We start from the raw sequence: 25,657 nt of genomic DNA on the forward strand, positions 1-25,657 counted from the left end.
TTACATTTCCACCAGCAGTGTATGAGGGTTCTAATTTCTCCACATTCTTGTTAGTTGTTTTTTTTAGTATAACCATCCTAGTGAGTATGAAGAAGTATGTCATGGTGGTGGGGTGTTTTTTTTTTTTTTTTTTTTTTTGAGACAGAGTTTTGCTCTCGTTGCCCAGGCTGGAGTATAATGGCTCAATCTCAGCTCACCACAACCTCCGTCTGCCAGGTTCAAGCAATTCTCCTGCCTCAGCCTCCTGAGTAACTAGGACTACAGGCATGTGCCACTATGTCCAGCTGATTTTTGTATTTTTAGTATTTTTAGTAGATACAGGGTTTCTCCATGTTGGTCGGCTGGCCTCAAACTCCTGAGCTTTGAAGATCTGCCCACGTTGGCCTCCCAAAGTGCTGGGATTCCAGGAGTGAGCCACTGTACCCGGTGTCATGGTGGTTTTGATTTTCTTTTACTCAGTGATTAATGATGTTGAGCATCTTTTCATGTGATTATTGACCATTCTGATATCTTCTTTGGGGAAATATTTATTCAGAGCTTTTGCCCATTTATATTTATTTATTTGTTTGTTTATTTATTTTTTGAGACATAGTCTCACATTGTTGCCCAGACCGGAGTGCAGTGACACGATCTCAGCTGACTGCAACCTCCACCTCCTGGGTTCAAGCAATTCTACTGCCTCAGTCTCCTGAGTAGCTGGGACCACAGGCCCCCACTGCCATGCCCAGATGATTTTTGTATTTTTAATAGAGATGGGTTTCACCATGTTGGCCAAGCTGGTCTCAAACTCCTGACCTCAAGTGATTCACCTGCCTCAGCTTCCCAAAGTGTTGGGATTACAGGCGTGAGCAACCAAGCCCAGCCTTTTGCCCATTTTAAATTTAAAAAAAAAATGTTTCTTAAATTATCGAGGTGTAGAATTTATTTATTCTAGATACAGGTTCCCTGTCAGATATATAATTCGCAAATAATCTCCCCCATTCTTTTCTTTCACTTTCTTGGTGGTATCCTTTGCAGCACAGAAGTTTTTAATAGAGTCCAACTTATCTATTTTTTTCATTTGTCCCTTGTGCTTTTTTTGTTTTATCTAATATACCATTGAAGAATTTTTTTACTACGATAATAACCATGAAAAAAACAGTATGGAGCAGATGTTGAGGAAAAAAGTGAAGTTTTTAGTTTCAGCTACTGTGAAACAGAATTGGAGACACCTGGTCACAGATGAGCAAATTCTATGACACTGTGTTGGGGACCGTGCTAGGTCTTTATGAGATGAGCCAAGAAATAGCAACAATTCGCCCTGGAGGAAGAAAACACTGCTAGCTCAATTTTCTCTTGAAAGGACTATAAAATAATAAGGTAATCAAAGGAACTAAAATTTTTAAAAGCCATGACCAAACGTTCCTCACTGAAATTCACATAAAAGTCAGAGAGCACTCACTTAAGATTTAGCTTCTGTAACTGTGGAAAAAAGTGCATTTCATTATGTTAGACAGGGCTTACTTAGACTGGGTGTGGTGGCTTACACCTGTAATCCCAGCACTTTGGGAGGCTGAGGAGGGTGGATCACAAGGTCAAGAGATCAAGACCATCCTGGCCAACATGGCAAAACTCCATCTCTACTAAAAATACCAAAATTAGCTGGGCATGATGGCAGGTGTCTATAATTCCAGCTATTCAGGAGGCTGAGGCAGGAGAATTGCTTGAACCTGGGAGGCCAAGATTACATTGAGCCAAGATGGCACCACTGCACTCCAGCCTGGTGACTGAGCGAGACTCCGTCTCAAAAAGAAAGGAGAAGAAATGGCTTACTTAGGTTAAGCTGCTCCAAATACAATGGGATCCATGGAGTGATGATAGTGGCACCTTAGCTAAAAATATCTGCTTAATTTCGCTTTTAGAGTTTTAAATTATACCACTAGCTACAGTGAAATTTCTGTGGTTGAAATGCAGATACCACTGCAGAGGTTTTATTTTAACGAAATAACATCTTATAAAGATTCTATGCCAGCCTTCTTCCTGAAGAAACACAATCCAGACGAGTTTGGGAGGGCTCCTGTGTTAACTTCCAACCTTAAAGAAGGACAGCCCTGGATAATCCCAGTCTCTGACATTTATAGCAAGTTAGAAAATGATTTCTCAAACCTGCGCTTACAGAGCCTGAATATATGACAATAGGTAGACAGTAAAATATTTAATAACTGGTCTTCACTTTTCTAAAAAGTACCGACCTTTTCTTTTACCTTTAAAACATACGTTGTAGGTACACACATGCTCTTCTTTTACAGAAATCTAGTTTTCTCAACGTCGTCAGGCATACTAGACTTCTCAGGGGTTCTCAAACATTTTGTCCCTTCATTAGTGCTGTGAAATTTGTCAGACATGGGCCTTGAATTTTGGCCATATTTATGATTAACAGTTCAATACGCAAGATAAACGTCTTCAACAGAACAAGTTTATGTTTAGACTCTGCAGGCCTTGAGAACAAGTTCTGTTGCTCTGCAGTTTGATCCTGAAAGCAGCCACACCAGAGATCTTATCACCAGATTTCAACCCTACAGATTTACCATCTAGGATAATTATGATATTGTGTGTTAGTAAAATTTAACAGTCCAATGGGATTTTCTCAGCACATACTCTAGCACACACAGACCTCCCATCCACAGCAGAGCCGCATGGTTGTGAAACAAAAAGGCTATTAAAAGGAGAAACTATGTTTGAGCGCTTTTCTTACTCTTTTTAGGGGCATCAGTGGATAGCTTGGTAATTTCTTCTTTAGTCTCACCCTTATTTCTTTTCTTTTTTTTTTTTTTTTTTGAGACAGAGTTTCGCTCTTGTTACCCAGGCTGGAGTGCAATGGCGCGATCTCGGCTCACCGCAACCTCCGCCTCCTGGGTTCAGGCAATTCTCCTGCCTCAGCCTCCTGAGTAGCTGGGATTACCCTTATTTCATATAAGCCCAAACTATAGAGGTCACTGCTTATTTGCAGGCTGATAGTTGAATATTTACTGAAGGCCTGAAACAAGTTGTAGGCTTAAAAAATGAAGTTTGGGCCAGGCACAGTGGCTCCAGCCTACAATCCCAGCACTTTGGGAGGGTTTTATCCATGTGGATCACCTGAGGTAGGAGTTTGAGACCAACCTGGCCAACATGATGAAACCCCATCTCTACTAAAAATACAGAAAATTAGCCAGGTGTGGTGGTGTACGCCTGTAATCCCAGCTACTCAGAGGCCTGAGGCAGGAGAATTGCTTGAACCAGGAAGGCTGAGGTTGCAGTGAGCCAAGATTGTACCACAGCACTCCAACCTGGGCAACAACTCCATCTCAGGAAAAAGAAAAAAAAAAGACAAAAGAAATGAGATTCGGTCAGGTGGCAGCCATTGTTCAGAAGTCTGGGACAGGGTTGGGAACCAGAGGCATTTTCAGATGAGTACTTCTGGCCCACCATGTGTTTTCTTCACTTTTTAACTGCTTTTCCCTGCTGCTGCTTTTCCTCCCACTGCCTTTCTTTTTTTCTTTTCCACTTCTCATGCTTTATGTCCCCCAGCATTATCCAAAAATATTAATTATATACTTTTTGTTTACACTTTGGGTTAAGGCTTTGCAGATTACTGTCCAAACACATCTGCTGGTACCATTTAATAAGGAATTTTTTAACCATTATCTTTGTTTGTTGGTCTCAGTTGTTATCAAACACACTTACATTTAGTTTTCCTTGACCCTAGGCTCTCACAGACTTTTGCTTCTTGACTACTTCTTAATTTCCTTTCAAATCTTTTTCTAGATTCCAGCTGTCACTCTTATAATTCAAAATGTTCTTTCTATTCCATTTAACATGTCTAGGAAGATTACAGCACATAAATTGAAAACGCGACCTTCTGACACTTTTGTTAGAAATCCATCATCATCCTTAGAAATCGAATGTTAAAGTATTACAGAAAGTTTGCACCACTCTTCCTACCCTCTTCCCACATACAAAGAACTTAAGGCAAATTTGAGCAGTTAGCATATCAAGAAAAATTTAAATATTTTAGAAATTTTTTTCTTCTGTTCCCAGAACACATTCCACCCACTATTCCACAAAGATTAAGTGTGGAAAAGGAATGGGAAAGATATATACATGTATAATAATTTCTTCCATAGATAAGGTAATTCCACTTATCTAAAATCATACAAGTATACTGTAATTTTGAACATCCATGATTCTTTGTTCAGTAATAATATATGTTTGTATATATATAAGCCTATGTGCAAATATATACATACATAAGTATACAGGGCACCGGTACACTTTTTCATTTGAACACTGTATGTCAGTCATCCCCAAACTACGGCCCGCAGGCCACAGGCGGCCCCCTGAAGCCATTTATCCGGCCCCCCGCCGCACTTCAGGAAGGGGCACCTCTTTCATTGGTGGTCAGTGAGAGGAGCACAGTATGTGATGGCCCTCCAACAGTCTGAGGGACAGTGAACTGGCCCCCTGGGTAAAAAGTTTGGGACGCCTGCTGTATGTTATCAATTTGAAACAAATTGCCCTAAAATTTTGCAGCTTAAAATAACAAAAATGTATTATCTCATATTGATTGTGGATCAGGAATTTGGTAGCAGCTTTACAGTTTGGCCTCACAGTCTTTCATGGGGTTGCAGTCAAGATTTTGGCCGAAGTACCGGTCATCTGAAGGTTTGACTGGTGTGACTGTTGGCAGGAGGCCTCAGTTTCTCACGATGTGGGCTTTTTTTTTTTTTTTTTTTTTTTTTTTTTTTTTTTTTTTTTGAGACAGAGTTTCGCTCTTGTTGCCCAGGCTGGAGTGCAATGGCGCGATCTCGGCTCACTGCAACCTCCGCCTCCTGGGTTCAGGCAATTCTCCTGCCTCAGCCTCCTGAGTAGCTGGGATTACAGGCACGCACCACCATGCCCAGCTAATTTTTTGTATTTTTAGTAGAGACGGGGTTTCACCATGTTGACCAGGATGGTCTCGATCTCTCGACCTCGTGATCCACCCGCCTCGGCCTCCCAAAGTGCTGGGATTACAGGCTTGAGCCACCGTGCCCGGCCACGATGTGGGCTTTTTAAGTATCCTCACAACATGGTAGCTGGCTTCCTTCTGAGTAAGTGATTTCAGAAAGAGGAAGATGGAAGCCATAATATCTTTGATGACCTAGGCAAAGAAGCAATACTCTGTCCTTTCCTTATTGGTTATACAAGTCAGCCCTACTCTGTGGGCAGGGACTGCAGAAGAGTGTGAGTATCAAGAGGCAGGAATCACTAAAGCCTTCCTAGACCCTGGCTGCTATCAACATCTTTTGTGTTGTGTACAGCAGAGAAAGTAGCCATCTAAAGACATTTACCAGAGACCTCTAGGTCTATTGTAGTCAGCACAGACTAGTTCAGAGGTCAGTAAATTTTTGGATTGCAGCCTGTACAATCTCTCTTTCAACTACTCAACTCAGTTGTAGCATGGAAGTAGCCATAGATAATACATAAACAAATGCGTGTGCCTGTGTTCCAACAAAACTGTAAAACAAACAAACAAAACAGAAAAATGCAGCCTGCCTGCAGGTTGCCTTGGACTAGATTATACTAAAATAAAACCCCCAAAATCTCAGTGGCTTAAACAACAAAGCTTTGTTATTCACTCACAATGAGTGATAGGTTTTCAGGAGTTCAGAATTATGGAGAATCACATATTTCCACGTTCCCTGAGGCAGAAAACAGAGACATGACAAATCCCACATTGGCTTTTAAGCTTCCACCTGGAAGTGGTAACAATCTCACTCTAGTTTCTTTGGCCAAAGCAAGTCACATGAGATCAAGGAAATACCAATACAAACCTACCAAGTGTCCAAAGAGATGGTGAAGCAGATATATTTGGTGATATGGATACTAGAAGCATACCATTTCCAATTCTTTTGCTCTTGTTTTACCTCTAAACCTTTAGTTGAAGATGACACCATTAGCAATGTTAGGAGAACTCGCTCACTGTGGAAATGCTAGACTGTAAAGTCTATTTTTAGTCACATTTTGCTTTTACTTTTCTGCAAACCACTCTTGCCCTGCTTGCTTCAACTCTTCTGGATCTGTCTATTGTCATTGCTTTCAGCAAATAATATTTATGCTATAAAACTTAAGTTTTTCCTTAGTGTGGAATAATTAGCAATTTTCTTTATGACTGAAATGGACCTTCACTCTTCAGCTTCCAATTCAAAGACAGTCTTCCTACTGTTTCCAGAAAAACGAAACACGAGCAGTTAGTTATCTCCCTCCTCTAATGCAAATAGAGAAGTTAATCAATTACAAATATTTGTTGAATACCCACTATATAAGCACACCTGTGCTGTGTGTTTTGAAGGCTAGAGAAAAATAAACACTTGTTCCCAAGGAGTTTTAAGTAGGTCAGAATAATAATAAACATCTAAAAAGAGTCAGTAATACTCGGCTGTATAATTAAGAACTGACCTGTGAATGACAAGCATTGAGCAAGATAATAGTAAGACAAGTAGGAAAATGAAATGAATTTAACCCAATGAAAGCTAGGTTAAATGATTCACAAAGGAAGTGTGCTCAAATTAAGCTTTAAAAGTTGGTAAGAATTTTACTAGATTTAAGTGGAAGAAGAGAGGGAAGAGAAGAATGAAATTTCTGAAAAGGAAACGTAATAACTGAGGGCATAAAGGTGGATATTAGCTTGGTGTATCCATGAGACAGTAAAGATATCACACGGGAAACAATGGAAGATACACATTTAGATAGAGCAGGAAATCCTTGAGAAAAGATAGCATGAAGCTGTGGTTCAAGATGGCTGCCTGAACACACTTTGGTCTCCCTCTCTCCCAATACACAATTAAAAAGAGTAATAAATAATTTTCAAGTGAACAAAACTAGAACACCTAAGAGAATGAGAGGAAGACAATTAGTAGACCATAGTTTTTAATTAAATTCTCATAAACTAATGCTGGTAGTGGCAACCCAGTTAAAGCCCTCTTTCTTGGCTCCCTGTCCCTGTATCCTAAAGGGAATCCCTTTAGCACTGTCTACTCAGCTGATAAAATTTCCTTTCATGCTGAGCTTGGTGGCTCATGCCTGCAATCCCAGCACTTTGGGAGTCTGAGACAGGTATATCACCTGAGGTCAGGAGTTTGAAACCAGCCTGGCCAAAATGCCAAAATACTGTCTCAACTAAAAATACAAAAATTAGCCAGGTGTGGTGGCAGGCACCTGTAGTCCCAGCTACTCTAGATGCTGAGGCAGAAGAATCACTTGAACCTGGCAGGCAGAGGTTGCAGTGAGCCAAGATTATACCACTGTACTCCAGCCTGGGCAATATAGCAAGACTACATCTCAAAAAAAAAAAAAAAAAAAAAAAAAGAACTTCCTGTCAGCCTCTTCTGTTTTCTGGACAGTTAACTAGCAGGAAAACAGCTTTGTATATAATAATAGAGGAAACACAGGAAAATCAGCTAATTTCCTCTTTCTCTTTTTAACATAAAAAAGTACCCTCAAATCGCTGGAAACATGAAGAAAATCAGCTAGAAGCAATTTCAAAAACTAGAAGAAGCAAAAATAAAGGCTGACTACACAAGAAACAATTTGGGGAACAGCAAAAGAATTGTTTAAAGACTCTAGTTAGTATTCTCAGAGGTAGTTTAGAAGACAGTACATGAAATCACAATGAGATGTTACAATAAAGCACAATGGAGAACACCAGAGAGCACTTGGAAATTAATAAGCTTGTCATACTTCAAAATTGGTCAAAATGTGACATTAGTAAAAAGGAGAAAGAAAAGCAACTAGAAAACAAAACTCCTAGAGGTCTAATCCCAGTTCCAGCTCTAACTAATAGGAGTTCCAGAAAGAAAACCCAGAGAGTATGCAAGAATAGAAGTTACTGCAGAAATCATTGAAGAAAATATGCCAAAGCTGATATACCTGTGAATCTTCAGATTGAAAGGGCATACTGAAAGACAAACAAGATAACAGTAGATGAACTAAGGAAAAAGATAAGATTCAGAAGGCACCCAGAACAAAGGCAAATAGGTTACCTACAAGGGAATGAAAATCAGACTAACAACAGGCTAAATATCTACAATTATTAGATATCAGAAAACAATAGTATCTTTTCAATAAATACTGCAGAACAATTGGGTATACATACTGGGTGGGGAGGTGTTGGGGGGATCTTAACAACTACATCACATCATGCATAAAAATTGATGAACCTTGGGCCTAAATGTAGTAGCTTATGCAAAAGACAGAAGAAGACACTGGAAAATATTTTCATGACTTGAGGGCAGGCAGAGTTTCTTAGATAAGACACTAAAAGCAAAACCTTTGTAGAAAGAATTGGCAAATTAAAATCCTCAAATTTTAAAACATTTCTTTATCAAAAACACTTAAAATAAATAGGCAAGTCACAACTTGGAAAAAAAATCTTTAAAACATTTATTTGACAAAGAATTAGAATTCAGAATGTGTAAAGAATCCCTACAACTTATTAATAAAAAGATAAACAATCAACTTTTAAAAATGAGTTAAAGTTTAATCATATACCCCCTGATATGGTTTGCCTGTGTCCCTCCCCAAATCTGATTTTGAATTATAGCTCCCACAATTCCCATGCATCATGAGAGGGACCCAGTCACAGGTACTTGAATCATGGGGGCAGGTCTTTTCCTGTGCTGTTCTCATGATAGTGAATAAGTCTCAAGAGAGCCGATGGTTTTATAAAGAGGAGTTTCCCTGCACAAATTCTCTTTGCCTGCTGCCATCGATGTAAGACATTACTTGCTCCTCCTTGCCTTCTGCCATGATTGTGAAGCCTCCCCAGCCATGTGGAACTGTGAGCCCATTAAACCTCTTTCTTTTATAAATTACCCAGTTTTGGGTATGTCTTTATTAGCAATGTGAAAACAGACTAATACACCCCCAAAAAGATACAGAAATGGCACAAAAAGTGCTCAGAATTATTTAACATCAGGGAAATGAAAACAGAAATAAAAATGAAATACCACTATATACTCATCAATATGGATAAAATTTAAAGGACCGACAACATCAGATAATAGCAAGGATGTAGAGCAACCAAAATTCTCATATATTATGGATAGACTATTAAATGGTACAACCTCAGCCTGGCAACATTGCAAGACCTCATCTCTACAAAAAATTTTAAAAATTAGCCCAGCATGGTGGTGCATGCCTGTGGTCCTAGCAACTCAGGAGGCTGACATTGGAAGATCGCTTGAGCCTGGTAGGTTGAGGCTTCAGTGAGCTATTATCACACCACTGCACTCCAGCCTCGTTGATGGAGCAAGACCCTTCCTCGCTGCTCCATCAACGAGGCTGGAGTGCAGTGGTGTGATAATAGTCCTACCCTGTAGACTCACCAACTTCACTCCTAGGTATTTATTCAAGAGAAATGAAAACTGTCTACAAAAAGATGTGTACAAGAATATTTATAGCAGTGTCTTTTTTTTTTGAGACAGAGTTTCGCTCTTGTTACCCAGGCTGGAGTGCAATGGCGCGATCTCGGCTCACCGCAACCTCCGCCTCCTGGGTTCAGGCAATTCTCCTGCCTCAGCCTCCTGAGTAGCTGGGATTACAGGCACGCACCACCATGCCCAGCTAATTTTTTGTATTTTTAGTAGAGACGGGGTTTCACCATGTTGACCAGGATGGTCTTGATCTCTCGACCTCGTGATCCACCCGCCTCGGCCTCCCAAAGTGCTGGGGTTACAGGCTTGAGCCACCGCGCCCGGCCAAGCAGCGTTATTCTTAATAGCTGAAAATTGGAAACAGCCCATGTGTCCATCAGTGGGAGAATGGGTAAATGACCTGTGGAATAGTCATGCAGTGAAATACATACAGACTACAACGTGGATGAATCTCAGAAGTGTGCTGAATAAAAGAACGATATAGAAAAGATTTAATGTTTGGGAGGCCACTTGAAGTCAGGAGTTCGGGACCAGCCTGGCCAACATGGTGAAACCCTGTCTCTACCAAAAATAAAAAAATTAGCTGAGCATGGTGGCAGGTGTCTATAATCCCAGCTACTTGGGAGCTGAGGCAAAAGAATCACTTGAACCTAGGCGGTGGAGGTTGCAGTGAGCTGAGATCATGCCACTGCACTCTAGTCTGGGCAACAGAGCAAGACCCTGTCTCAAAAAAAAATGCTATAAGAATTCATCCTCATGAAGACATACCATGGGGTAGGTGCAGGGATTTACTAGAAAGAAACATAAGGGAACATCTAAAATGTTCTGTATCTTGATATGGATTTGAGTTGCAATGTCAGAACTCATTGAATGGTACATTTAATAGTTGTGTATTTTATGCACAATTTTTACCTTAAATGAAAACAATTATAAACAAATATTGAATTCTAAGTAATGGTATGCATACTGAAGTACTTGAGAGTAAAGTGTAGTGATGACTGCAATTTATTTTGAAATACATAAAAAAGAAGGGTCAACAGATGAATAGAGGGATAGATAGATGGTTAGATGTTTGGTAAAACAAACAATGTTATTTGTAAACTTAGATTGTAGGTATATAGGTAGGTGTTCACTATAAATTCTTTTAACTTTTACTTTGAAATCTTTTATGATAAAATTATAAGAAGAAATAAAACAAGGTAATGTTGTTTTCAACATTTTAAAAAAGAATTATAAACGTATACTTTTATGTTCAGCTAAACTATCAACCAAGTGTTAGGGCAACATAAAGCTATTTTTCCATTTTTCAAGGAATAATGAACATGTGTTTTTTGCCTCCCAAGAATTTCTTAGGGCTCCATCCCTACCCCATGCTTAGTTCCTGTGGTTGGGGTGGGATATTCTCACCTCTCAACATCATGTGTGGGCTTATGGCTCAGGTTTGGCCAAGTGAGTTCTTTCATGGCCCTGGCCACAGTGGTTGGTTCAGAAATGACTTAGGCAAGTTCTGTCAGGCAGTCCATGGGTATTTTGCTGGAACTATCTAGAGAGTTGTTTTTATTTTTGCTAGGATCACAGTCTGTGAAGAGGAGATGCTCCTAGAAGGATACCGATACCTCTATTTGCCAGTATATGAAGTGAGCTTGCTTGAGAATAAAGCCAATACAGAGGAAAACAAACTAGAATATGGAGAGAAAGAAACATTGCAGTGATGACATTGTTTGAGCTCCTGGATTAATCTTTGTTTAGTTATCTACCCTATAAATTCCCTTTTTCTTTACATTACTTAGAGTAAGGAAGATATTAATGACATCGTGAGCAAGTCTTATTTTTCTTCTTGTAGTGGGATGAATAGTATATATCCAAAACTCATGTCTACCTGAAACCTCAGAATGTGATCTGATTTGGAGAGAGGATCTTTGCAAATGTAGTTAGTTAAGGATCTCAAGATGTAATCATCCTGGATTTAGGGTGGTCCCTAAATCCAATGACTGGGTTACTTAAAAGAATAAGAGAAGACACAGAGATACATAGAGAAGAAGGTCATGTGAAGAAGGAGGTAGGGATTTGAGTGCTGAAGCTGCAAGCCAAACAATGCCAAAGATGGCTGAGAGCCACCAGAAACTATTCAGAGGCAGGAAGTTTTCTTCTCTTCGGAAATAAAAGAAAAAATAAAATAAGAAAAATAAAAAGAAAAGAAAGAGAAAGAAAGAAAGAGAGAAAGAAAGGTTTCTTCCTTAGAATTCAGAGAGAGCATGGCTCTGCTGACTTCCAGCTTCCAGAACTATGAGAGAATAAATTTCTGTTGTTTAAAGCCACCTAGGTTCCAGTAATTTGTTATGGCAGCCCTAGGAAACTAATATACTTCTAAATAAAGAAAGATAATAATTAGAAATACAGGCTACCTATAAGCTCAGTACTTTGGGAGGCCCAGGTGGGTGGATCTCTTGAGTCCAGGAGTTTGAGACCAGTGTGGGCAACATAGTGAGCCTTGTGTCTACAAAAATTACAAAAATTAGCCAGGCATGGTGGCACATACCTATAGTCCAGCTACCAGGAGGCTAAGGCAGGAGAGTTGCTTGAGCCCAGGAGGTCCAGACTGCAATGAGCCATGATGGCACCACGGCACTCCAGCCTGGGTGACAGAGTGAAACGCTGTCTCAAAATAAAAATAAAAATAAAAATGCTGAGAAAAAAATGTCCAAATATGGAGCAAACTAAAAATGTGGCATTATTTTTGAGCAACTGAATGAAAAGAGGGTCTATTTGGATAGATGTTAAAAACACTTTATTGTAGGCAGGCACAGTGGCTTATGCCTATAATCCCAGCACTTTGGGAGGCTGAGGCAGGTGGATCACTTGAGGTCAGGAGTTTGAGACCAGCCTGGCCAACATGGTAAAATCCTGTTTCTACCAAAAAATACAAAAATTAGCTGGGTGTGGTGGCATGTGCCTGTAGTATCAGTTACTTGGGAGACTGAGGTGGGAGAATTGCATGAACCTAGGAGGCAGAGGTTGCACTGAACTGAGATCATGCTACTGCCCTGCAACCTGGGCAACAGAATGAGACCCTGTCTGAAAAACAAAACAAACAAGCAAACAAACAAACAACAAGAACACTATTGTGAACGGCCCAGGCATTGTGATAACGGAACTTGGAGGGAAGGCATTATTCCCAGAACAACGTTTTGCTCTATAGTGAACAGTATTTACATAGTCATAACAATGCAACCTTATATATTGGCATTACACTCTTAGAACAAACCTATAGAAATAACATATACTCCTGGAATATTGTCATGCACAGAATACCAGTGCTGTTCCCCCTTGACAATGTGAAACTAAAGACATAGCTAACAGAAGTTGGAATGCGGAAGGGGAAAGATACATGAGAGGGAGTGTATGAGACAATGATCTGATTTTACTTTGTAAGGAATTAAGAATATTCATGGCAGCACAACTATTATGTATACATAAAAAGTAAAAATCAACAAATTAAAAGAAAAAATTAATGCCACCAGAGAATAGAAAAATGTTTGAAGAAAAAAACCAGTGAATGACAAAGTGTGTATTTCTTCAAAGTACTAAGGTTAACAAATGTCAACCACAATGCTATAACTGGCTAAACCTTTATTCAGGGTGGAGAGAGCAAAATAAAGCATTTTTATATATTTTTAAAAAAGAATATTTAAAGCATTATTATTCAGAGTAGCTCCAAATAGAACACAACCTAAGTGTCCATCAACAGTAGAATGGGTAAACAAATTGTGATATAATATAGGCATACAAAGAAATGTTTTACAATAATCAGTGATAGCTACATGCAACAACATGGATGAATCCCACAAATATTATATTGAGAGAAATTAGCCAGACACAAAATAATGCTAACTATATAAGTTTGTACAATACAAAGTATATAACTGTATAAAAGTCTATTTATATAAGGTTGAAGAATAAGCAAAACTAATCTATAGTAGCAGAAGTCAAGGTAGTGATTACCCTTGGTAGGAGAAAAGAAAATAGTGCCTTGGTTATCTATTGCCACATAAAAAAACCACCCCAAATTTAGCAGCTTAAAACGACAACCACAGTGTGCTTTGCTAGCAAGCCTGCAATTTAGGCAGGGCTTGGAGGGGACAGCTCATTTCTGTCTCACACAGCATCAGCTTGGACAGCTCAAAGGGTGGGGGTAGTGAGGGTGGGTATTGTTGGAGACTTGAGAGTTGGAGGTGAAATTATTGGAAGTCTTGCCCACTTACACGTCTGGCAGCTAACTGACTGCTCAGACCTCAGGGACTGGTTGGCCAGAATACCTACACCTTCTCATGTAGGTGCATGGTTTTTCTTTATCATGGTGGCTGGATTCCAAGAGGAAACGTCCTGAGAAACAGGAAGAGAAAGCTGCCAGTTTCTTAAGGCCTGGCCTGAAAACTGGCACAGTATCACTTCTGCAGTATTCTTTTTTTTTTTTTTTTTTTTTTAAATTATTTATTTATTTATTTATTTATTTATTTTTGAGACGGAGTTTCGCTCTTGTTACCCAGGCTGGAGTGCAATGGCGCGATCTCGGCTCACCGCAACCACCGCCTCCTGGGCTCAGGCAATTCTCCTGCCTCAGCCTCCTAAGTAGCTGGGATTACAGGCACGTGCCACCATGCCCAGCTAATTTTTTGCACCTTTAGTAGAGACGGGGTTTCACCATGTTGACCAGGATGGTCTCGATCTCTCAACCTCGTGATCCACCCGCCTCGGCCTCCCAAAGTGCTGGGATTACAGGCTTGAGCCACCGCGCCCGGCTACTTCTGCAGTAGTCTATGGGTTAAGCTGTTAATTGAATTATGATTCAAGGGCAGGACTTAGAGATGTTATTTCTTGATGGGAGGAGGTGTCAGAATATTTGGGGCCATATTTTATAATCGTTGCAAGCTTTAATTAGGAGCACATGAGAGGAAAGGGTGTTTCTATGGTTCTGGTTTCTTGAACTAGGTGGTGATTATACAGTTATCTTCAGTTTCTAATGATTCCTTCATCATTTCATATGATTTGTACAACTTCCTGAACATGTGTTTCACTCCAGTAATAGAAAAGTTTGAAAAGAATGCAACTTTTTATGTCCAGGTTTAGAACAATCCCTAAGACATAGTAACATGCTATTGTGGTTAAGTTCTGAGCTCTAGGGGCTGGCCTTCTAGGTTTGAATCTGATTCTGCCAATCGTCTTTGTGTCTCAATTTTCTGATTTGTAAAATGGGGATTATATTAGCTCTTACCCCAGGAGGTTATCTCAAGGGTTAAATGAGTTAAAACATGCAAAGCATTCAGTATACTAATAGGAAAATAGAAAGTGCTAAAGAATTGCTTGCTACTTTTGTTATATTAAATGATAATTGCAATGTGTATCGGTAAACAGTGTCTACAATATGCTGCCTGATATTTGGCTGTGTCGCCACCCAAATCTCATTTTGAATTAGCTCCTATAATCCCCACATGCCATGGGAGGGACCCGGCGGGTGGTAATTGAATCGTGGGTTTTTCCCATGTTGTTCTCTTGATAGTGACTGGCCTCACAAGAGCCGATGATTTTATAAAGGGCAGCTCCCCCGCACATGCGCTCCTGCCTGCCACCGTGTAAAATGTGCCTTTGCTCCTTCTTCACCTTCTGCCATGATTGTGAGGCCTCCCCAGTCATATGGAACTGTGAGTCCCTTAACTCTCTGTTTTTTTTATGAATTACCCAATCACAGGCATTTCTTCATAGCAGTATGAGAACGGACTAGTAAACTGCAATTTGTGGGAAAATCAATAGACATACCCATGAATACAAATTATCTGTAAGATCAGGATATACGGGCCGGGCGCGGTGGCTCAAGCCTGTAATCCCAGCACTTTGGGAGGCCGAGGTGGGTGGATCACAAGGTAAAGAGATCGAGACCATCCCGGTCAACATAGTGAAACCCCGTCTCTACTAAAAAATACAAAAACTTAGCTGGGCATGGTGGCACGTGCCTGTAATCCCAGCTACTCAGGAGGCTGAGGCAGGAGAATTGCCTGAACCCAGGAGGCGGAGGTTGCGGTGAGCCGAGATCGTGCCATTGCACTCCAGCCTGGGTAACAAGAGCGAAACTCTGTCTCAAAAAAAAAAAAAAAAAAAAAAAAGATCAGGATATACAATAAACTGATAAGATTGGTTGCCTGTGGGAGGGAGACTTTTCACAATTTAGACTTTGGTACCTTTTGAATTTTCAACTATATGAAGGCTGCATTTGGGAAATGGGTCTAGGGTAGGGAAGAGGACCGTTGCTTTTTTATTGACTGAAAGTAGCCAGACACAAAAATATAGTGTTATATTTTCTACAGTGTACATGATAAAAATAGTAAAAGAAAAGACAAGATGGGTCAGATTACATAGGGCCTTATAAAAGACCAGGCAGGGAAATTTAGAGTTGATTAAGGCCTGAAAATGGCACTGGCAATGGTGATAAAAAGATGAATTTAAACACTTAATAGGAAGAATCTAGAAGGTAAAATATCTGGATAGAAAATTAGAGAGGTGAAGAGGACACCCAAGTTTTTGCCTGGGTAACTGTTAAGGACTGAATTGTGCCTCCCCAAAATTCATATTCAATATTGAAATCCTAATCCCTAGTGTGCTTCAGAATGTGCCTGTATTTAGAGATAAAACCTTTAAAGAGATGATTAAGATGAAAAAATTATTAGTGTGGTCTTTAATCCAGTAAGATTAATGTCCTTATAAGAAAAGGGAGAGAAACCAGAAATACATGCACAAAGGAAAGGCCATTGCTGGGTACAGTGGTACATGCCTGTAATCCCAGCAACTTGAGAAGCTGAAGTAGGAGCATTGCTTGAGCTCAGGAGCCTGAGGCAACAGAGTCAGACCCTACCTCTGGGGCAAAAAAAAAAAAAAAAAAAGTCATGTGATGACCCACCAAGAAGATGGCCATTTGCAAGCCAAAGAGAAAGAGTTCAGGAGAAACCAAACCTACCAGAACCTTGATCTTCGACTTCTAACCCAGAGAACTATGAGAAAATCAACTTCTGTTGTTTTAGCTATCCAGTCTGTGGTGTTTTGTTACAGCAGCATAAGCAGACTAAGACAGTGACTAAGCAAGTGACCATGCCATGACCACAGGCAGGAAAGTGGGAAGGCGAACTAGTTTGAGAAGGCAGGTGTATTCACATTGCAGCACCAGCCAGGCACAGTGGCTCATGCCTGTAACCCCAGCACTTTGGAAACCCAAGCCTTGAGCCCACCTATGGGAGGACTGCTTGAGCCCAGAAGTTCAAGACCAGCCTGGGCAATATAGTGAGATGCCATCTCTACAAAACACTTATAAAAATTATCTAGGCATGGTGGCTTGTGCCTCTAGTCCCAGCTACTTAAGAGGCGGAGGCAGGAGGATTGCTTGAGCCCAAGAGCTTGAGGCTGCAGTTAGCTGTCATAGCACCACTATACTCCAGTCTGGGTGACAAAGTGAGACCTCATCTCAAAAATAAATACATAAATAAGGCCAGGCATGGTAGCTCACACCTATAATCCCAGCTCTTTGGCAGGCCAAGGCAGACGAATCACTTGGGGTCAGGAGTTTGAGACTAGCTTGGCCAATATGGCAAAAGCCCATCTCTACTAAAAATACAAAGAAAATAGCTTGGTGTGGTGGCACACACCTGTAGTTTCAGCTACTCGGGAAGCTGAAGTGGGAGGATTGTTTGAGCCCAGGAGGCAGAGATTGCATTGAGCTGATAACTCACCATTGCCCTCCAGCCTGGGCTACAGAGTGAGACTCTATCTCAAAAAATAAAAAATAAATACATACATACATACATAAAATAAAATTTTATATTGCAGCACTAGTGAAATGTCTATAAGTAAATAAATAGTAGGTAGTTGATAAAGACGAATGAGAGCTTTTGTGAGAAAACAGGACAGGCCCGGCATAGTGGCTCATGCCTGTAATCCCAGCACTTTGGGAGGCTGAGGCAGGCGGATCACCTGAGGTCAAGAGTTTGAGACCACCTGGCCAATATGGTGAAACCCTGTCTCTACTAAAAATACAAAAATTAGCCAGGCATGATGGCAGGCATCTGTAATCCCAGCTACTTGGGAGGCTGCGGCAGAAGAATTGCTTGAACCTAGGAGGCAGAGGTTACAGTGAGCTGAGACAGAGCCATCCAGCCTGGCCCACAGAGCAAGACTGCTTAAAAAAAAAAAAAAAAAGAAGAAGAAAAGAAAAAGAAAACAGAACAGGCCTTTTTTTTTTTACCACAGAGTTAATGGCTATAGAGAAGATGATGTGACTTTGGAGTGAAAGGATAGAGAGAAAACAGGGAGCGAGGGAATGTGTAGCAAAGGAATAGCAAGAGAAATAGAAGGCAATGAAAAGGAGAGGGACTGCTAGCAAACAGGGTGGAAGCCAAGGAAGCAGAGCGTTTGAGGTAGAAGAAATCTTTTTTTTTTTTTTTTTTAATGCTGTGGAGAAGTATAGAAAAAGAAAAACCAGGAAAGAATTGTTAACATTTTAGAAAACAGTTTCAGTGTTGCTGAGAGGGTGGAAACCTCATTGTCAAGTATGCAGTACATGAGACTATAGATAAAGAGCAAATCTAACCCCAAGCCGTTTGCCATCCATTTAAGAGGTTTGGTAGCCCACAGAAACAGCGTTCTGGGACCTGGGCTGACTATCCACAGAGACCTGTTGGAGAGTTGAAGGTAAATGGGGAAGGAACCAATGAAGTGGGAGAATGAAGGCCAAGTAGAAGTGAAGTCCTCTAAGGTTTGCCTAGGATAGTTGGGAACACCTTAGATGAATTTATTTTAGAAAGGAGGGAGATAAGACTCCCAGAAAGGTAGGAGGTAAGGTGGAGAAGATGATATAACAATATACAGAAGTAGAAATTAGAGTAATTGTAGGAGCTTGAGACTTAGTAGTGGCATACACAAGAAATTCAGTGAATGTGAAGGTAAAAGAATGGAAGGAAAGCTTTAGAAGAGAAAAAAAGCGCATGGCTAAGATTATGAATTTCATACAAGTAAAAATTCCTAAGAATTCAGTTAAAAGATAACAAGCAATAGTAATACCAAATCACTAATAAAACCTCAAGCATCTGTAAAACAGAAGAACAAAGAATTAAAGACAATCTGGGCTGTTTATGAAATCCATGTGTGTGACCTTAAAGAAGCTCTTTCCTAGGCCAGGCGCTGTGGCTCACGCATGTAATCCCAGTGCTTTGGAAGGCTGAGGCAGGTGGATCACCTGAGGTCAGAAGTTCGAGACCAGCCTCACCAACATGGTGAAACCCTGTCTCTACTAAAAATGCAAAATTAGCAAGGTGTGTGGCACATGCCTATAATCCCAGCTACTCAGGAGGCTGAGGCAGGAGAATTGCTTGAACCCTGGAAGCGCAGGTTGTGGGTTTGTGGTGAGCCAAGATCCTGCCTTTGCACTTTAGCCTAGGCAACAAGAGCATAAAAAAGCTCTTTTCTGAATCCTTTTCTGTTACTGCATTGCTATTTCCAGAGTTCTGGAATTCTGTGCCACAAGCTGAACACATTAAGGTCACTGATATCATCTGAAGCCAGGAAGACCCTCTGCTAGGAAGACTTTTAGCACAAAATCAACTATTCTTTGCTTCAAGTAAAAGATCTAAACTGTCTGCAAAGGCAAATGGCTAAAAGCTTTGGACAGGAATACTTTGTTAAGTGAGATTAATCATGACCTGTTTGTAATATAAGCCTGAAGAAAGAAATAAAAGTTGGGAGTAAAGACATGAGTCATACTGCAACTTGGTAGCTGGCATTCATTCAGCAGCTCAGCAATGTCAGCAGATCTCAGCCTCCTTCCTCCTCTGCCAGTTCCTCTTCCTGTTAATTCACAAATTCAAAATGATTGCCACAGCTCCCAACACCACAGTTCAAAGGCGGAAAACAGGGTAGTCAGGGTAAAAGTCTTTATCCTCCTGGGGCTACTTTCATCAGGGGAAAGATATTTCCCAGTAGCCCTGTAGTAGACCTCCCCTCAAATCTCCTTGCCATATAGTTGTCTACTCTTAGGTGTAAGGACAGCTGAAGACAGGACACAGAATGGCTGTGACTGGTGTAGCCAATAGTGACTTATCTGCCAGGGCTGGGTACCTTCCCCAGCCAAAATAAGTCAGTGGGGAAGGAGCAGGGAAGTGGCTATTGATTAAGCAACAGTGTCTGTCACAGTGAATTCAGCCCACATACACATAGGTTCTGTCTCAATTCTGTATCCACTTTTGTATGTTTTCTGGGTTTTTTTTGTTGTTACTTTTTGAACATTTCTCTACTAGACTGTATTTTCTTTGTGTTTGTCTGTCTGTGTGTTTCTTAATGATTTATAGGGAAATACATTTTTGTTCTAGTGGTTACCTTATAACTACAAGTTTATAAATGCACCTAATCCTCTTTCTTCAAACAGAACCAGCTGACTCCGTACTATGAACACTGACGAAATTAGCACGTTACCACTTCCCTTTTTCTGTTCTTAGAATTTATCTTTTTTTTTTTCTTTTTTCTTTTAAGTAGAGACAGTATTTCACCATGTTGGCCAGGCTGGTCTTCCAACTCCTGGCCTCAAGTGATCCACCCACCTCAGCCTCCTGAAGTGCTGGGATTATAGGCGTGAACCAGCCCACCTGGCCTTTATCTTTGCATTTTTAAATATACTTATTCTATTAGGTTGGTGCAAAAGTAATTGCGGTTTTTGCCAAGTACTTGATTTATCATTTTTAGATTATCCGTTTTCATCCCTGGCTATTACAATGATTAAATCAGCACACTTCTACCTCCCTCTCTTTGTCACCTTTTCTCTCCCTACTGTTGTTCATTTTATACTTTCTTTATAGTAGGTGAGAATTAGAAAGAATGTAGGTTCTTGGTACTTTACTGATGTATAAGGGAGATTTTCTTGCTTAGGAGGTTGAAAAGAAGATGGCTTTCACTTTGATAATGGAACCAAACATATGGCCTGGTCATGAAGGAAGGACAAGCTTCTAGCCCAAAGTCATTTTGATGAGACACAGAAGTCACACTATCAACCAGGTGTGTTGGTACAGAGTCCGAGCTACTCAGAAGGCTGAGGCAAAAACATCATTTGAGCCCAGGAGTTTGAGTCCAGCTTGGGCAACATAGCGAGACGGCTCTCTAAGTAAATCAATAAAGTAATCAATACTATGTGGAACTGGATTTTGAGAAAAGTCTAGTATGGGAGAGGTATGTAGTTTTTCTTCAGCATCCATCACAGGAGTTACATCTCTGGAGAATGTGGGGTTACCTCAGGTTTTTTATTTCCTTCTGAATGTCCTAAGTAGATTTGGACCTAAGGCTGTCCAATTCCAGAGAACAGTGTAAAATGGGGAAATCACTTTTGCCCTAAGATTAGACTGTGGCTTGGTTTCACCCTGCTTGTTAATGCAGTTCCTGCAAATGCTGACTTTCTGGACTGTGTGCCTAGACCACACAGGCCTTGTGTCTCCTATTCCTCAGCTCACTTCTTTTTTTTTTTGAGACGGAGTTTCGATCCTGTTACCCAGGCTGGAGTGCAATGGCGTGATGTCAGCTCACCGCAACCTCCGCCTCCTGGGTTCAGGCAATTCTTCTGCCTCAGCCTCCTGAGTAGCTGGGATTACAGGTACGCACCACCATGCCCAGCTAATTTTTTTGTATTTTTGGTAGAGACGGGGTTTCACCATGTTGACTAGGATGGTCTCGATCTCTTGACCTTGTGATCCACCTGCCTTGGCCTCCCAAAGTGCTGCTGGGATTACAGGCTTGAGCCACCACGCCCGGCCCTCAGCTCACTTCTTAAAATGGAACTTCCTTTCTCTCACATCTTGTAGGGCCTGCCTAGCCTCCTCAGCTGCATACTAATTATTTCTTCATATCTTATCTTCCTGTTAGTGTCCACCAGCCTCCTGATTAGCCACACTCCTGCTCTGGTCCTCATCAGACCACCCTTGTCATATCACTGCTTAAATCCCAGAGTGCCAGTTGAGAACATAGAAAGCCAGATGAGAATGCTGCTCTGAACGCCAAGAGGGAGATCTGTGTGTGTAGGAAGTTGTTTCTTACAGGACTGGCACATTTTTCAGTAAAGGGTTAGATCATGATTATACTAGTCTTTGCAGCCCTGTAGTCTCTGTCATTACTACTCAGTTCTGCTGTTGTGTCGGGAAAGCAGTCACAGACACTGAATGAACAAATGAGCTTGGCTGTATTCTAATAAAACTTTCTTTGTAGATGCTGAAATTTGAATTTCGTATCATGTGTCATTTTCCTTTTGGTCTTTTTTCTTTCAAGCATTTAAAAATATAAAAACCATCTTTTTTTTTTTTCTTTTTTGAAACAGTCTTGCTCTGTCGCCCAGGCTGGAGTGCAGTGGCATGATCTCAGCCCACTACAACCTCTGCCTCCCAGGTTCAAGTGATTCTCCTGCCTCAGCCTCCAAAGTAGCTAGGACTACAGGAGGGCATCATTATGCCCAGCTAATTTTTGTATTTTTAGTAGTACAGACGGGGTTTTCTCCTGTTAGTCAGGCTGGTCTTGAACTCCTGACCTCAAGTGATCCACCTGCCTCAGCCTCCCAAAGTGCTAGGACCACAGGCGTGAGCCACCGAGCCTGGCCCAAAAGCTATTCTTAACTCTCAGGCTGTAATGAGAAAGACGATGAGGCAGATTAGGCCTGTGGGTCATTGTTTGCCAATAACTGGTCTATAAAACTAAACGTTAAAAGCTGAGGAAAGATCAATGAGAATCATAATGGACAGAGATTCTTTAGTTGGTTAGTTTGTTTGTTTAAAGAGAAGATATAAGATCCTTAATGAGCTCTACAAAAAATTTGAGTTTTTTTTTTTTTTTTTTTTTTTTTTTTTGAGACAGGGCTCGTTCTGTTGCCCAGGCTGGAGTATGGTAGCACGATCCAAGCTCAATGCAGCCTCGACCTTCTGGGCTCAAGCAATCCTTTTGCAAGCCTAGCTACTCAGAGATTGCTCAAGTCCCGAGTAGCTAGGACTAAAAGCGTGGCATACACCGCTATGCCTGGCTAATGTTTTTCTTTTTCTCTTTTGTAAAGATGGGGGTCTCACTGTATTGGCCAGGCTGGTTTCCAACTCACTCCTGGCCTCAAGTGATCCACCTGCCTCAGCCTCCAAAAGTGTTGGGATTACAGGCATGAACCACCAAGCCTGGCCCAAAATTATTTGTTAAAGGGCCCTGTCTTATGGATTTGGGGATCTCAACATTTGCCACAACCCAGGCATATCCAAACAGCAGAATGAAAAAAGAAGAAACAGGTGAGCTCTGATCCACTCAGCTTCTTGGTCTTTCTTTCCAAATAAGCCGGAAACGCAGAAGAAACTGGCAGAAGATTGTTTTCTCTTAGTCAGCTGGTCTCATCCAATTTATTTTAGGCTCAAGAAAGACAGTACTTCCATATATTCTACAAAATACTAGAGAATTGTTCTGGTCTGATTGTGCTTTATCAGTCATTTGTGAGGTTAGAATGGATAACCTGAGCTGAGTTTTAAAACAGAGATTTTACTTGGAATGTGCCAAAATTGTCATTATGCTTTTTATTATATAGAACTTTTTTTTTTCTTTTTTTTTTTTTTTTGAGATGGAGTCTCACTCTGTCACCCAGGCTGGTGTGCAATGGTGTGGTCTCAGCTCACTGCAGCCTCTGCCTCCCAGGTTCAAGTGATTCTCTTGCCTCAGCCTCCGGAGTAGCTGGGACTACAGACGTGTGCCACCATGCCTGGCTAATTTTTGTATTTTTAGTAGAGACGGGGTTTCACTATGTCAGGCTGGTCTTGAACTTCTGACTTCAGGTGATCCGCCCACCTCAGCCTCCCAAGGTGCTGGGATTACAGGCGTGAGCCACGGTGTCTGGTCTATTATACATAACTTTAATGACTATAGTATCCATCTGGAGAACACTAAACAGGTCATTATCCAAACATCCATTGTTATAATCATTGCCACATGCTAGGCTTGTTTTTTTAAAGTAAACTTTTTATTTTAGAACAATTTTACATTTATAAAAAAGTTGCAAAAATATTTCAGAGTTTCCATATCACTCTCACTCAGTTTCCCTCAATGTTAACATGTTTACATTCCTGTGGTACAGCTGCCAAAATAAGAAACTTAACATTGACACGTACTATTAACTAAACTTGAGACTTCATGTGTATCACCTGTACTAGACTTTTTATAATAAAATCAGCGTACTGGGCTGCCATTTTATAATAAAGCAGGCATACAAGATCAGTAATTAGTTTAGTCTCTAATTAGATTAAGAGTAGGTTATATGGGGCCGGGCACGGTGGCTTGCCTGTAATCCCAGCACTTTGAGAGGCTGAGGTGGGTGGATCACTAGGTCAGGAGTTCAGACCAGCCTGGCCAACAAGCTGAAACCCTGTCTCTAATAAAGATACAGAAAATTAGCCAGGCGTGGTGGTGGACACTTGTAATCCCAGCTACTTAGGAGGCTGAGGCAGGAGAATCGCTTGAACTCAGGAGGCAGAGGTTGCAATGAGCCAAGATTGCACCATTGCACTCCAGCCTGGGTGACAGAGTGAGACTCTATAAAAAAAAGAAGAAGAAAAGAAAAACAGCAACAATAAAAAACCCTACTAAAGGACTCTGCTGGCCTCCTTCTATGTTCCTTTTCTGATGCATCGGCATTGCCTACTGATTATTTTTTTCTCTTAGTCTCAAAGTCCACTGCTCCTCATCCCAGGCTTAATTCATAACATAGATGTTTTCTCAATAGCAACATGTTCCCTAAAGGGAACAGTACCTGTCATTCAGGTATTACAAGGAGTTGACTATGCTTTTTTCCTTTGATGCTTAAAAAATTAGGTACAGATCTCTCAAGCAAGCAAAACAGACTGATTAGCTCTGTGAAGCATTACGGCTAGAAATCAATGTGTGTTGTGTGTATTTGACCTGTGAATAGGGTCTGTAATAGTCAACTTTAAATTAGCAGTGGAGATGGGGGAAATAGGACTTTATCATGGATAAATAACATCCTACAACTTCGTAATAAAGACAACAGGCCGGGTGTGGTGGTTCAGCCTGTAATCCCAGCACTTTGGCAGGATGAGACGGGCAGATCATGAGGTCAAGAAATTGAGACCATCCTGGCCAACATGGTGAAACCCTGTCTTTACTAAAAATACAAAAATTAGCTGGGCGTGGTAGCGGGCTTCTGAAGTCCCAGCTACTTGGGAGGCTGAGGCAAGGCAATCACTTAAATGCAAGAGGCAGAGGTTGCAGTGAGCCAAGATCTCACCACTGTACTCCAGCCTGGCAACAGAGGGAGACTCCATCTCAAAAAAAGAAAAAAGAAAGACAACATTCTGTTTCTTTAGCCATCAATCCTTTCTCTAGGCCATAACAAGCAAGATCATTTTGCCTTTTACCTGCATTCTTTCCTCTGAATAGCCTCTGGGTATGATTTTATTAAACCTGCAAAGGCCAGAAGACCTATAACTGGAGGATCGAAAGAAACCAGTTGATGAAGCAGTCATGAAGCAGTCATCCTCATGGGTTCTCTCAAATAAAGAGTTTCTCTTCATCATCTTACAGATACCTGAAATTCCTGTAATAAGGGACAAAATGGTGAAGCTCTTGATTGGAGACTAAGGATGGAGTTGACGCCATTTAGAATGCTCAGATTCAAGAGGCAAGCACAAAGGAGAGTTGATGATGGGTCCTGAGCAGGGACAGCTGGAAAAGCAGGTGAGTCAGAAGTGAATGCTGCTCTGGCAGGAGGAACAGATTTCAAGATGGAGCTCAACAGCATGTAACGCCAAAAAGAGGAGCCTGGCTTCTGTTGAGTTTCCTAGTGATGAGGCCCCAGATGGTGCCGAGGTGAAGTTGTGTGGAGGGCACACTGCGGTCTATTGAGACCTACTGAGAGGTAGGAAGTGGAAACAGGAGTGTGGACTCTCCTTTGAGAAAGTGGGCTGTGAGAAAGAAAGAGACAGATGGTGGTGGCTGGGGTGAGCACAAAGTTAAGAGCACTTTTCCTCTTTTCTAAGAAGGCTTCTATGTAACAGCCTTCTATGTAAGGTTGTTAGAAAAAGGAACCTGCATACAGGAAGTCAGAAAACAAGACTAAAAACTCAGGAGGAAGGAAAGGAACTAGAAGAAGCACAAGTGTCAAAGACTTTCAAACAGTT

The 25,657-nt window shown here is 41.0% G+C and overlaps 1 protein-coding gene across 3 annotated transcripts in view; it reads left to right on the plus strand.

Moving 5' to 3' along the window:
* GMNN (geminin DNA replication inhibitor) overlaps positions 1 to 25,657 on the plus strand; it is a 76,250-nt gene that overhangs the window by 2,078 nt on the left and 48,515 nt on the right. For all 3 annotated transcript variants that reach the window (XM_039462718.2, XM_074398531.1, XM_039462717.2), the window contains exon 2: positions 25,062 to 25,214. The gene's annotated coding sequence lies outside the window, so the exon portion shown is untranslated. The remainder of the gene's footprint in view (positions 1 to 25,061; positions 25,215 to 25,657) is intronic.

The sequence above is a fragment of the Saimiri boliviensis genome, chromosome 4 (assembly GCF_048565385.1).
Source record: "Saimiri boliviensis isolate mSaiBol1 chromosome 4, mSaiBol1.pri, whole genome shotgun sequence".
Classification (NCBI taxonomy): Eukaryota; Metazoa; Chordata; class Mammalia; order Primates; family Cebidae; genus Saimiri; species Saimiri boliviensis.